At 34.6% G+C, this 15,972-nt stretch overlaps 1 protein-coding gene across 1 annotated transcript in view; it reads left to right on the top strand.

Moving 5' to 3' along the window:
- Positions 1-4,161: 4,161 nt before the first annotated feature.
- The window catches only part of LOC126778103 (ABC transporter G family member 23), a 103,240-nt gene continuing 91,429 nt past the window's right edge, over positions 4,162-15,972 (top strand). Inside the window, exon 1 of the mRNA XM_050501482.1 lies at positions 4,162-4,441. The gene's annotated coding sequence lies outside the window, so the exon portion shown is untranslated. The remainder of the gene's footprint in view (positions 4,442-15,972) is intronic.

The following is a 15,972-nucleotide window of genomic DNA, read 5'->3' as shown; positions in this document are numbered from 1 at the left end:
TGAATGCTATAACCGATTTATGAACAAGCATGGTTCGATTGGAGAGAACATGAGATAAATACAGGTAACCGAGGTATCTAGCTACATTTGCTGGTTCAGGTACACGATTTTCCTGACAAAACCTTACCCACTTATTCCAAATAGGGGCGTATATACTTATTGTACTCTGATTGACTGAACTGAAGAGAGTCATTGACTCTCTTCAGCCCGATAGTAAAATGTTTTTCTCCTGCGATTTCCATGTCCCCGTCAGCATGTCCCACCCAAATGAGCCAAGCTTCCAGGTATAGAATGCTGACTGTTCGAGTCTAGCAAGTCCCGGTAGGTTGTGAAGGAGAAGTACAACATTGAGGTGGTCTACTAGAGCCAGTAGTTTTTGAGTCGGATCTAGCAATTATCGTGACCAGGTTACTCCCTCGTGCTTTATGTAGGAAACAACTGTTCTGTTGTCGCCTTGAAGAATGACTGTCGAGTCTTGAGGCAACGTTGCTCTGGAGGATATGGCTGCTGTCACTGATTACATCTCCTTCAAATTGCAGTGCCATTTGCTCTGGTGGTGATCTCATGACCCTTTCACCTTTTCTTTGTTTACAAGGGCTTCACATTGAATATCCGACGCGTCGGTGATGACATGGTTCGTGAACATTCTCTGAGGATGAATTAGCGTCCTCTGACTGATGTTCTCTAACCACCACTCCAGCTCTATACGTACCTCGTCCGGATACTGCTTTGGTAAGTGAGGATACCTCCTGAGCTTGTTGCTGTGGTACTGCAGGACTCGGCAATGCAACCTTCCTCGATGGGTGATGAAAGTTGCAAAGTTGAGGTGTCCTGAGAGACGTTGAGCCTGCTTTAGGTCCCAACTGCCGGTCGCAAGTCGCACGAGCATATTTTGACGAATTTTCTGTATTTTGTGCAAGGGACTTGGTGTTGGAATTGGTGTCCCATACGATTCCCAGAAAGTTTATTAATCTCGCTGGTGTTATAATCGATTTTCCTATGTTGATCCACCAACCTAAGCTGCTTAGTAAAACGTATGGCCATCTTTACTTGAGCTTTCAAAACGTCTCTGCCCTGGAGCAGATAATCGTCTAGGTAAGCCACTAGTCGCAGACAGACGTTTTTGCGAAGTATTTCGGCTGTCCAGTTTGTTACTGAAGCAAATATCCGCGGTGCTGCAGCTAAGCCGAATGGCAGACAAGTCATCTAAAGTAGACGACCGTTAACTGATCCGGAGAAACCTCCGGTGCTGCTCTTTTATTGATAGATGACAATAATAATATCCTCCAGACCGATTTCGGCCACGGCGGCCAATCACAAGAGAGATTAGCCAACTACGCAGGAGATATTATAGTGCAAAAGTGTGTGCGCAAACTCTCTATTCTCTAACTCTCATAATCCGATGGGATGGCAATCCGACACGACCGGAAAGAGTTTACGCGCAGGACCAACGGCTTTACGTGATTTCCGATAGCACGGGAGTGTGCACACTTCCTACTTTCAGACTCCGGGCTGCTATTGAGAATTTTCTGACACAAAACCCCAATATAAAAAATATATAAAAATAAAATAATAAATAAAAATATATAATAATAAAAAAATCTATATATATATATAATTTTTTTTTTATTATTGGCCCAACCTGGGAATTGAACCCAGGACCTCCGGGTCTGCGGCCTTACATCATAAGGTAAGATGAGATGATAATTGGTCTGGCTTAAATCCAGTTTGACCATCCAATCTTCATGTTGTAAGAACTTGGGAACTTGATGATGGTGGAAAAGATGAAAATGTCTCAGTTTGTACATGTACTGATTCAACATCTTGAGGTTGAAAATTGTTCGATTTTTTTTTTAACTCTTCCCGTTTTGTACCTGCGTCCCACTTCTCTTTTCAGGGCGTCCATTTTCTTTGCTAAGGAGTTATTCGAATAGAATCGCTCAGAATCTCTGTTTTCGGCCTGTTTATTTTTATTGGAATTTGGCCTAGTTCGAAATGGCTTTGCATAGGCTGTAGAATTTGACGGTTCATGGGGATTCGGGCCGAGTAAGAGTAGCAGATGGTGCCCGCTTTTGTAATTTATCTATACCACAATTTTTTTGTATATATGCAGTTAATAAACCGGGGCTAATTCCTATATATATTTATCCTTTAATTTCTCTAAGAGATTCCTACGGCGTAATTCTAAAACCTCGGCTCGCTTACTGCAAATTATCTGAAGGATATCGGGAGAAACTGTCTTATAGCCAGAATCTTTACCAAATAGCTGTTTTAACTTTTCATAGATAGAAGAAGCATTAAGCTGAACGTCCGATGAATTTGACCAGTCAACAAGGCTTGGTAAGGCAGTATTAACGAAATCGTTCTGTGATAAAAAGGCATTAGATAACGCAGTCTAACTACGTTCCATCTGGAACCAACGTAATGGACTGAAGTGGTCCTCCAGATGTCGAAGCTCTTCATTGACTCAGATCTGTATAGCGCACCACGTTCTAATCCGGCGAGTCAAATCTTTGCATCTTTAATTTTGTCAACACGTGTTTGAATTGCTCTCGAAAATGCTTTGAATTACAATGGGTTTTTTTACGGTAACGCTTAAATTTACAAAACTACCCGCTGATATTACTGGCGGACGTAAAAACTGTTCGTCAGTCGTTGTTGGTATTTGAATAGTAATTGAAGCTAGATTGGACACTTATAAGTTGTTAATGTGAGGGTGGTACACCAGTAATAGCATGATTCGAAGTTAAAATATTACTAACATGACTTACCAATTGTTGTGACAATAAGTCAAACCTTCTATCCAGATCCCGCAACCATTCACGCTTTTGGCATTTCCTTGGATGTCCCTCGTATTTATTTCCAAAGGAATCCGATGAAAATCCAAAGAACTCGAACTACCCTCACTCAAAGCATGAGGCGCGATAACCTCTTCACTCATTGTGGAGTGTTTGAGGTTTCAAGAACGGAAGACAAACAACACTTTTTTAAAATTAACTTTCTACTTTAAATCTCGAGAGTTGATTATAATAATTAAAACTATTTTTATTTTAAAGCAGTCGTTAGACTGCTCTTGTGGAAAGACGACGCAACAATGACAAATTTGGTGGCTCGTATTTGGTTATCAGTTTAGTTCCAGTAAGGAGTATAGGGGGCGCTGTAGGCGCGAGCTAGGAAACGGAAGTAGTGAATTAAGCGACCTGCAGCGGAAATCAGACGATGTACTCTCTCATAATGGACTTCGGACGTCGACCGGAACACATAATAATAATTAATAAATTTTATATTTCAGCAATGAACGAATCCGCATATTTCTTTTTTATTACAAAGTTCACCATAATCAAGACTGATATAATATAAGACTGATACATAATCAAGGCTGAAGGCTTTTTTGTATAGTTTCAGCAATTAAGGTTATTTAAAGGTTTGAAAATTAAAATGAAATAAATTGTTTTTTTTTTCAAATCTGTTTAGGTATTTAAACGTTACGGCGGAAACATACATACAAAAACATTCTATTTTTTAATATTTTTAAATTTTATAACTATTAACAAATTTTTTAGCAATCAATATTCAGATGAATTTAGTATGAATTTTATATCAGGAGAGTAAGTATTAAATAAGCACTTCAACAATAATTTGACAAATAAGAGATTTAAATAACTTATTACTACTTACATTTAAAAGAAAAAAAAATCAGAGATACATTATGGTTTGTACCTATTTAGGCGAACCTATGTGTATCTTTAGTAGCCTGATAAAATGGTTATCACATTATATAGTATATAAAGTAAGCAGAAAAAAAAATTTGTTTTTTTTTAATGTGAAGTCAGCTGCGTTTATATACTGCACAAAATTATTTAAAAAAAAATCAATATCTTTGATTTTGTCATCTAATTTAACGTTACTTATGTAGTAGGACAATTTTACGTAATACGAGCTACAATAATGATGTTAAAATTATTATATATAGTCATTAAGTGATACTTACTGCATCAAGTGCCTACAAGTTTATTTACTTACATTGCGAAAATCAGCATCCAGAAATATTGCGACATGTCCATTCTGAGTGATGTTTGTTAATATGGCTATTACGCCGCTGTTTTGAAACGAACGTCTTACTGCGGAAATGCAACCCGGCTCGCCGTGTTTTCCTCCGATCGGCTTGGACTGGCTAGCAAATGCTTGTAAACAAGAAATCGACTGAGACGCAACGCCTCACAGCCGGCACAGCCACAGTCCGATCCGTACGTGGCGAACCGCATTCTATATTTGAAATTTTATTTCTTTTTTAATTTCTTATTGAATATAATTTAAAAAAGTATCGGTGTTTACGCGCGAATATTCGCGCCATTTTAAGTGGCAGTGACGTTATTTGAGTGTTAGTGATAACAGTTATTTTTGTGACTTTTCTTTTAATCGGATTATAACAAAATTTGCGGTGAGTACTTTTCTAATTATCAAAACGGATATTCGAATAAGGAAACGCTTACAGTAAATGCGAATTAAATGGGCAGTGATTATATTACGCAAGTTTCCGTGTTCGTATAATAAATTTTATATAATCTGTCATCGTGATATACGGGAAGGTTCGCTTTTGAAAGTTTCGCTGTGCTGGCGGGAAAAGTAAAAGTTTTCGTTGTGTTGTGACGAAAATGCCATCGTTTTGAGGTAATGTCGCGTTTGGTGCGCAGGCGCAGCCGTAAGAAATCAAGGTTGGTAGGAGAAAGTGGCCCAGGTGCATGAATGAGGGAACGCGCGACTCCGAGATGACGCGCTACACTGCTTTAATAAAATACTGTTTTATACATTTGTCTTTCGCTGTCTAAAAATTTAGAACACTCATATAATTCTTTTACAAAATGACCTTTGATACAGCAAATTTAAAAAAAGTATTTTTTGTATACGATGAACAATTGTATTACAATATTTATTGTTATGAGATAAATAAATACATAAATAGGAATGTTAATGTAAGCTTACTTAACACGTTTCGAACGTAAAATTTTTTTTACTGGTCAGTGATCTCACGTCAGCGGTAATTAAAAATTATGCTTTAAAAAATATTTTATTTTCTATAAACTAATTAACTAACTAAGCTAAACGAGTAATTATTGCTGACGTACTTATTCAGATTAAAAACAATGATAGGGTTATATTTTAGCTAGGGTTTTTTCTATCTTGACTATGATTATGGCAATACAACATTAACATAAACATACTTATATGATAATATTTATATAATATATCAGAAGGTGATGTTGCGTTTTGAAATAGGATATGTAATTATGTAAATAAAATTAGTTTTTCTTTTTTATAAATTTCGAAACGCAACATGTTTATTGCGCAATGATAGTTCGATGTATAATTTAAATTATATAAAATTATAATAATCGTAGTTTTACATATGATGTACTCATGCGCAAAATCTTGGTTAATTTTAAAATTAATTGTAATGTAAAAAAAAATGTTATTATTACTTCTGCTATAACTCGATTCTACGTAATATATCCACGCGATATCGGTCCGTAGGTATATTCTTTAAGAATAAACTTGAAACCAACCGCAGAAAAAGATCTTGAAATTGACGGCATCTATACTAATATTATAAATAGTAAGATAAATCTGTCTGTATGTTACGCTTTCACGGCTAAACCATTGAATTGATTTTGATGAAGTTTGGTATGTAACAAGCTTAAGCTTCAAGAAGGGACATAGGCAACTTATTTATACATAACACGTGCCCTTATAAAACTAGTAAACGATTAATCAAATCAAAATCTATTTATTAAAATAGACTTATATTTGAAACATTTTTTTTACACATAATAGGCAAGCGCTTGACCGTTGACTTGCCTCATCTTAAGCAAAATCTAGCGCGCCTGCCCAGAAGGAACCCGTTTACCCTTGATTTAAAGACACCAACATTGTACCTATCAGGAAGATCACTTTAAAACATTAAATATAAAATCTACTACATAACAGTAATTGTAATAATTTTAACACATAAATAATACAAACATCGCAATATCGTATCATCGTAAGTCGGTTCACAACGTATCACGCGTGGGATTTAAATATGGGATGCGGGAAGTTTCGGAAATAACCAGGATGCCAGATGTCGGTGATTTATTTAAAATTTTAATTAGTAATCAGTTTTAGAAATGTGTTATTACATAGTAGTACAATAGTATCAGCCTGTTAATGTCCCACTGCTGGGCTAACGCCTCCTCTCCCTTTTGAGGAGAAGGTTCGGAGCTTATTCCACCACGTGGCTCTGATGCGGGTTGGTAGAATACACATATGGCAGAATTTGAATGAAATTAGACAAATCCAGGTTCTCTCACGATGTTTTCCTTCACCGTCAAGAACGAGGTGGATTATAATCACAATTGAGCACATGAAAATTCAGTGGTGCTTGCATTGGTTTGAACACACGATCATCGGTTAAGATTCATGCGTTCTAACCACTAGGCCATCTCGGCTTTCCGGTTCTTACATATATATTGCAATAAATACGGCACAGAATAAACTAAGCTATTGGTAAGACATAAAATACTTTCATTAAATTATTGTTATTATATTATAAATGACTATGTTATACGTGTACTCTATTACGGGTCTGGCAGAATTACTAACGCTGCGGTATTTTTCCGTAACACATGTTGAGTCAGAGTCTCTTCACCGACATTGTTTGCTTATGTTTACACTGCTGGTAGGGCTTTGTGCTAGCTCGTCTGGGTAGGTACCACCTACTCATCAGATATTCTACCGCAACAGCAGTACTTGGTATTGTTGTGTTCCGGTTTGAAGGGTGAGTGAGCCAGTGTAATTACAGGCACAAGGGACATAAAATCTTAGTTCCCAAGGTTGGTGGCGCATTGGCTATAAGCCATGGTTGACATTTCTTACAATGCCAATGTCTAAGGGCGTTTGGTGACGACTTACCATCAGGTGGTCCATATGCTCGTTCACCTTCCTATTCTATAAAAAAAAAATAATACAACAATATATCATTTAACTATTTGTAACAACTTTGCCGATATTCAAAACGTCATTTTTATTAGGCGTTAGGTAGATCAATTCCGAGAAGTACCTGCAACGAATTATGTTGTCTATTTTAAACTTTTAAATATAATGAAATTTAAATGCCATGTAGGATCGATAACGGTATATAACATATACTTTATCCTCGTAATAATCTTATACAGCAAACAATTTTTAGTATGGCATCCATTGATTGAATTCTTTCATGACTAATACAAAAAGGTGTATGCGTCTATTTCAAAGTTTATGAGTTCAAATAAAAAAGAACCTAACCTAGTAAATGTCAATGAACTGTATTAAAAAAAGTTAACATGGTATAGACACGCAAATCTTAACCGACGATTTTCGGTTCAAATCCGTGCACGCAACACAAGTTTTTACGAGCTTAATTTGTGTTTATAAAGAAAACTCGGACCAAATTCTACTAATCTATGACCGTACGTTCCCGATTCAATTCCAATCCAACTTCGATTATTCTATATTTATTCGGATCGGAACCGAACCGATATGATGTTAACATATACAGTTATGTCAAAATCAAACTTAAATGTTAGCTTTTATGCTAATAGTCGATAATTAAATTAAATTGATTGATTCGATTGCCATACGACAATTTATTAGTAGAATTTTACTCCAGGGGACTTAGGCCAGATTTATTTGTAGTTATTACAAGCTTCTATACTTTTACTTCGTTATTCAAAAACATATAAATGCATAGCTAATCAAATAATATGTAATGTGAAAGTAGGAAGTCATCCTGACACCTTTGGTTATTGACGTGGTCTTTCTCAGCATTAGCGTATCGCTTAGTTATCAAACTTCCGTCTCATCAGACGTGATCAGCGTTGTAGAAACTAAAGGTTACTTTTTAGTTTTTCCTTTGCACCTGAATTAAAGAAATAATAGGAAAATTAGTAATACAATTAAAATAATAAATGCATTCTTTTACGTATTATTAAATTTTATTTATCAATAGTTTAAGAAGCCGCAAAACCCAAAATGTTCTAAAACTAAATAAAAAACCAAGGACGCGGATTGCATTATCTAGTTTTTGTGATAAAAATCGTTCGGAAATTCTTGAACCATTGCAAATGCGACCGTGAACAGTAATTTTGGTGAAATCCAATTTTACCTAATGCTATATTTATATCTTATAAAGCCATTGATCAATTTAGTATATCTATAACTTTTTGGTCTAGCATTAATTCCTGAGCAAAAAAAAAAGAATAAAATTATAAATACTCCACAAGTTCAACAAGGTCTTGTCATAGCAAAATATTTGGATCTAAATTGGTAATGGTAGGTCAGGTCCGTGTAGGTTTGTGCTGTAAATTCATTTATATTCTTCCGATATACAACAATACCGTTCTACAAATAAACATAAATATTGAATGCTGTTCCACTTGAACGGGTGAATGAGCAAATGTGATTACAGATGCAAGGAATTCTTAAAAGAATAATATAAAGTAATGCCAGTGTCTATGGATTACATCTTGCCAAAAAAAATATCACTTACGATGACGACTTAGAACGAGTTGCGGGAAGCCGTTGGATGCGGGCAGCGCAAGACCGGCCAACGTGGAAATCCTTGGGGGAGGCCTTTATCCAGCAGTGGAAGTCTCTCGGCTGATATGATGAAAAAAAAAAATACAGTGCGCTTTTCTACAACACACTGGTGTGAATGCGTTGTAATTTCGTCCGAACGACGTCACGTCACACACGATATATTCTTATATCGCAATACGATCGTCGATAACTGTAAACATTGGTTTGGTTATATAGCCCGTGTTTCATGAAGTGCGAAAAATATTACGGTTTCTATAGATCTATTGGTAAACTAATTGGAAGGTTGCGCTTTTGGCCAACGTTGATCCTTATTAGGTCAATCGTGAGCAAGAATGTGGGTTAAATATTAATTCAACGCTTGCCGCCATTTTAATTCTCCTGTGCGATGTTATTCGCATTTACAAACATCACAAACCTGTGATGAAGCGAGGTTTGCTCAATCTTAACTAAAGGAAAGGACAAACGAATAACTGCACAGGGTACACAATCCTGGGGTTATGAGTATCCGAACATTTATAGACTTTGTAATACATGTAAAATAACGCATTACTGTTGCTTTATAATGTTATATTATTATATATTATAACTTATCATGGTCTCATTGTCTTTAGGTGTCATTCATTTTTTTTTAATTTTATGTTCATAGGTCTACAAAACAAAATGACAATCAAAAAAATTAAATGATTACATTTCTCTTGATGTAGACACGACATGCGTTTTTGATTAAGTGCGAAAAAAGCGTCTAGTCTGTGACAGCAACAAAGACCTAAGCTTATAAGTTTTTTTTAATAGCTAAATAATTTAATCTATCGAAACAGTTTTTTTAAACTTTTTTTCAATGAGGCTATAGAACTGTCAGTTTTCATTATATTCCACTATTCATGGCTAGCAATAGTTAAATTTTATTTTTAATCTTTTGATCTTTCATTGCGAAATGCTTATGTGTGTTAAAATAGGCGAGAACGTGATTATCCAACCGAACGTGCAGGCAGCTAGCGGCTGGAATACTTCCTACATCGTACCAATTTCGTTTTTTCTCAAACAGCCTTAAACGCATACATTTATACATGTAAAAAGTAAATACATATTCCAATTTGCAGGCAGTGAGAAAGTTGAAACTCTCTGTATTAATTTATGTCGATTAAGAATCTTATTTTTTATTTTGAAAGAAGTATGTATTATTTGAATACAACAATTCGAAATTAAAAAAAAATAAATCAGGAATGTATATAAAGGTTAGATGATAAACTAAGGCATTAATTCATTGACCACCTATATGTATAATATGTATATAACAATAGAAATACGATTAAAAAACGGTGACTGCCGGAGATAGTGTTTTTATCGTAACTGCGTCGATAGTCTTATGGCTATTTTATACGACAGATACGCAGATTGCTAGATTCAAGGTTTAATTCACCAACTGAAAACTAGTTTTATATAAATACTTAAGTTAAACTAATATATCCCTTTCGGTTGTGATTCGCAGTTTTCTTAGTGCACAGTCTATGTATCCTTCGAATGATATAAGTCTTTAATTTATACATATTACACAAACACGTTAATGGTAAAACAAAAATACCGCTTCACCTTTAAGTTTTGTTTTAGCGTGTGATATGTAAAACAACACTGTCTTCTTCTTTCAAATGTCAAATTAATGAAGACAGAAAGAGACAATACGGCGCTTACCTAAATACTTGTTGAATTACGTTTATAAGCTTATTAGTTATTTCTTTTTTTATAGTATAGGTAGATGGACGAGCATATGGGCCACCTGATCACCAACGCCCATAGACATTGGCATTGTAAAAAATGTTAACGATCGCTTACATCGTCAATGCGTCACAAACCTAGGAGCTAAGATGTTATGTCCCTTGTGCCTGTAATTACTGGCTCTGGCTCACTCACTCTTTAAATCGGAACAAACAATACCAAGTACTGCTGTTTTGCGGTAGAATATCTAATGAGTGGGTGGTACCCACCCAGACGAGCTTTCACAACGCCCTTCATTATTATATAGGTGTTTTTGCCAAATTAAATATTCTGAAATCAAGATGGCGGTCACTTAAGTCACGCGATTGTCACGTTCGATGCCCAAAACGAAGATGGCCTATTGTCATATTGTATTCACATGAATGATGTCGTGGAAATTATAAAAAAGAGAAAGTGTTTGGATAGAGACTCGTATACGCCATATCTCAAACAGCTTAGCGACTTTTAAAAATGTTTGAACAAATTATTTGAAGATATTTTCAACGATGTTTTTGACAGTGAAGTAAAAAAGAGTACGTATTAAGTGCACGAAATACCCTTTGCTTCAAAATCGACCAATGGGTTTTTGACACGCATAAACAGAAAATTTAATACAAAAACTGATCTCTTATTCTACAATCTAACATCCAAAAATATTAAAAATGTCGATACATTTTTATCAGTTTCAAAGTTATAGATTTTAAATGAATTTAATTATTAATTTATATATATTTCGAGAAATGTGTAACATATAAATACATTATATAGCTAATGTCTTCCTCAAACTATAAACTAAAATAATATGAAAGTTTAATGTGAATTGGGTTAGTATTTTTTCGTACAAAACTTGCTTTTTATAATAACTCTCTTACGACAGCAGTGCAAATTTGAAAAAGTCACTTCGCATTTTATTCGCATTATAGTACGCTATTTTATTACTCGCCTTTTAAATTTTACAGTTGTTTTAATACGTCCCATACCACTTTTACAATTTAATGATTCCTAGAATAAAAAAAAAAAGTGTTATATTTTATTTATGACCAAGTTGCCCAACGAACCTTGTGGGTAACAATTATCACTATTCCATATTCCGTTGGAATATGAAGAAGTTTGTTTATGTTTTGGTGCCAGGGTTGTGTGCAAGCCCATCTGGGTAATACCCGTACATTATATTCTACCGTTAATCAGCAATACGTAGAAGTTGTATTGCGATTGCAAGGGCGAGTGAATCAGAGTAACTATACGCAAAAGGGGCATAAAACCTTAGTTCTATAGGTTCGTGGCGCATTGGCGATGTAACGGGTAATATTTCTTATAGCTCCAATATTTATAGGCGGTGGTGACATACCATCAGGTGGCAGCCTGTTCATCCGCAACATTAAAAAATATATAAATTATTTCGCAATAAAACAGTACCAATAGTCGTATCGGTAGACTAAAGTCCAATGTAAAATAATGCAGATAGCTTCATCATAAACATATTACATTAATTATTTGCGAGAAAGAGACGGCGAGGTAAATACCGACTTGGATAATGGAATTATTCCTTAGTCATCAATTGTAACAATAATTACTATGAAATTGATTTGTCTGTTGTCATCATATCAGCGGAAATTTTATATAACGGTTTATTTTCATTGAATGAGCGCGAAAAATATATTAGTTAGTCCCCACTTTAGCTTTAGTACCGTGTCATATAAATATAAGCCAAATAAGAGTGGTATTAATAAATATAGTATATGCATGGAAAATTTAATAATGAATGCGTTTAAGATCAATAAAATTTATCCACTGGACTTTATAATATTGTAATAAAACGACGTTCTTGAGAATTGACAAGAGACATTTATTAAAGTAAAAAAAGTATTGGTAGCAAAGCGGTTGACATTTATAAGTACCAATGGTACATTACAGTACATTTTGTTATAAAACCAATGACGAATGAATTTTGATATAAAATATTTTATCAATGTATTATCTTAACCTATTTATACGCTATTTTCATTACAAATGTCCTGTACACACATCTACAATAATGTATTAATTTGTATTTTATAATATGATGCCGAGATGGCCTAGTGGTTAGAACGCGTGAATCTTAATCGATGATCGTGGGTTCAAACCCGGGCAAGCACCACTGAATTTTCATGTGCTTAATTTGTGTTTATAATTCATCTCGTGCTTGACGGTGAAGGAAAACATCGTGAGGAAACCTGCATGTGTTTAATTTCATTGAAATCCTGCAACATGTGTATTCTACCAATCCGCATTGGAGCAGCGTGGTGGAATAAGCTCCAAACCTTCTCAAAAGGGAGAGAAGGCCTTGGCTCTGAATATGAATTTATATTATCTGTGTATCTATCTATCTGTCATCTCGGATGACACACATCGCGGAGCGCGGGAAAATAGAATATATATATTGTACTTGGCGCGAAGTGAAGGTAAGTGCATAGTGATTTATAAAATATAATATGCATTATTTAATTTTTAATACCGATTACGCATTGGAGCAGCGTGGTGGAATAAGCTCCAAACCTTCTCCTCAAAAGGGAGAGGAGGCCTTAGCCCAGCAGTGGGACATTAACAGGCTGTTACTGATTACGACTTGAGTTAAAGCACGGTTAAAGGGTGAACATTACAACGAATTTTAACGAATTTCATTATAATTTTATTAATAGAATTTAATCTTATTGTTTACATTACCTTGGTGTTCAGTATTGTGAACGTAAAAGTGATTTTTTCTTCTCACGCGAAAATCCTTGACTTTTTTAATTACTTTCTGAGAACACTGTTTTGTTTAACATTTTTATCTGTCAAATCGCTTCGTAAAATGTTTGCATACAAAGTTTACTCGATGGCGATGATATGGCAAATTCAGAATTTTATTTAAGGGTCATATTTTATTTTTTTACCCTCGAAGCCCAAAAAAATGTACAGAAATTTAGCTTTGAACATACGTTTCAGTTTTCATACATTCGATTTGGGTTTTAAACGCGATATAACTTTTTTTATTAAAGTTGTTCCGGTCGTGGTCACGATCTGACGTCGACTGCACGAGATTTTTTCGTTCATCTCCACTTCACATTTAGGTACGATTCACAACTAACGCGCCGCATCGATTCGCGCCAAAGCGATCTTTACGTGTGGTAAAGGAAATGAAAGTGTTTGTACAATATTTAAAGTTAATATCGCTTATCTCTGCCTGATGTTTAATGATCGTGGTCAGATGAGTTATGATTTTTAACCGATTTCAAAAAAAGGAGGGTCTTATCAATGCGATTTATTTATGTTGTTACCTCAGCACTCTGTCGTTTATGAACATAAGGGTGAAGAAATAGGGAGTGATTTTTTTTTCATGGGTACGGTTTTTATTTCAAATGAGCCACTGCTTATCTGTCTACTGGAGAATACTGTTGTTAGTTTAGTTTTAATGTTATCCAACGTCCGATTAGTGACAGGGACGGCAACATCCGATTAAAACGCACATCCGTTTCGTGACAAGTGTAAAAGATCCGCAGGCATTGCGCCAGCACCGTTACACTCATAACGTATGAATCCACATATCCAACAATTAATACAGATTCGCTTGCTAATTATCATATACATATATAATTGATATAAAAGGTGATATTATGAGTTATGTTAGATCATCTTACAAATATTTTACTGTATATACAAGTTATGTAAATGACCCGCTGCTGTATTGCGGCCTCCTATCCTCTTAAGTAGGTTTTTTTTATTGTATTAGGTAGGCGGACGGGCAAATGGATCACCTGTTGGTCACCACTGCCCATATACATTGGCGATTTGCGAAATATTAACCAATCTGTACATCGTCAACGCGCCAGCAACCTTATGAACTAAGATATTATGTCCCTTATGCCTGTAGTTATACTGGCTCACTTACCTTCAAACAATACTAAATATTGCTGTTTGGCAGTAGAATATCTGATGAGTGGATGGTACCTACCCAGACGGTCAACTAAGCGCCACTACCAAGTGTTCGGATTTAATTCCACTGCAATGCGTCAATATAGGTTGGTGTACACTTGGTATATTATCATGAGACAATTGCAACCCGTTATAATTGTTTTAACAGTTGCCATATTAACTGTATACAACTGTATACGGCAGAATTAAATTATATAATAATGTTTATTTATGTACCGAAATACAAAAATTGTTACATGATATTGCAATTATGTCAATATAATGTACTTTATTAGATAAGTCTCATTAATAATAATAATAATAATAATTTATTTTTTCAAGTAACAAGACTCATATACAAAATTACAAAAAATAAAATAAAATAAACACTACTGTCTACTACTTATACAATTTACTGGTCCAGCCGAAACTTTACAACAGCGGTTTATAAATATACAGTCTAGTCTGTTAGCTACCATGATTAGAATTTTGTTGACCCGCACCCTGTGAACCGAGGATGCACACTTTTTTCGCATTAATGCGTAAAAACAGTCTATATTCAATTCAGCGAACATCCCTGAAGCACTACAGAAGCGAGGCAAACCCATCAGCAATCTAAAGACGTTATTGTACTGGACACGAAGAGCATTGTATGATTTTAATGTATATTTAGCCCACCAACTACAAATATAAAAAGAGGTACAGCAAGCGCTATTAATCAAGCGCTCAAGTGTCCCTCACCTTAGGGGGATATGGTGCACTGTACCGCCTTGCCGTGTGATAACTACGTCATCAGTCCATAGAGTTGAATGAAATCTTGTACAGTTATGAATAATGACCGTAAAATATAATCTGTGCTTTTGCTTGTTAATATGCACGTATATTAAAATAACGTAAATTAAAATATAGAAAACATACGCCAAAGGACCTTGAAACGAGAGAAAGAAAGAGACAGAGATATGAATAATCTAAAAAATGAGACCAACTGTTATTCCAAGTGCCGAAGATACTATATCGCCAATACATATGTTACAATAGACAGCCTATTTAATTAATATTTGGAATATACATATATATGTACGTATAGGAAACTTTAATTATATAAATTGCAATTAAAAAAAAACATATAATGTTGTTAAAATGTTAAATAATATAAAATAACCCTAAATGATTTTATTTACATTACTATGCCTATGGACTATGAGGATACTTGATAGACAAAGTTGTCAGAGTTTTTAATAATCACTTTTTATAAAGTAAATTTTAGAGAACGTTTACGACTTTTGAATTTGACTTGATTATTAATTTTCATTAAATTGAGTAAAATATTTTAACGTTTTAAATAAAAATAAACAACAATAAATGAAAAAGAAATTTCAAAAGAAATCTTATCTTCTTAACGTTTAGAAATTTTCGTTCTGTTTGAGAGAGAAAGTGCGACTTTGTTATGTATATTTAAATTAATTGCGTGTAAACGGATCGTTATGATTTATTCGAAAATTTTAAAGCAATAATGTATCTTATTTCGTAACGGATAGAAGTTATATTAATGTTTCATCAAATGCCTTAAAAGGCTTATTACATTACCCGAGTGTTGATAGACAGTGTAGGTGTAGGTGCGGCTTTCAATAAGGGTGCCATTATCTGTAACTATTATAGCAATTGTTTCTGAGGTAG

Source organism: Nymphalis io, chromosome 25, assembly GCF_905147045.1.
Source record: "Nymphalis io chromosome 25, ilAglIoxx1.1, whole genome shotgun sequence".
In the NCBI taxonomy this organism is placed as follows: Eukaryota; Metazoa; Arthropoda; class Insecta; order Lepidoptera; family Nymphalidae; genus Nymphalis; species Nymphalis io.
The sequence above is the reverse complement of the archived record's forward strand: the minus strand, read 5'-3'. Positions and strand labels throughout refer to the sequence as shown.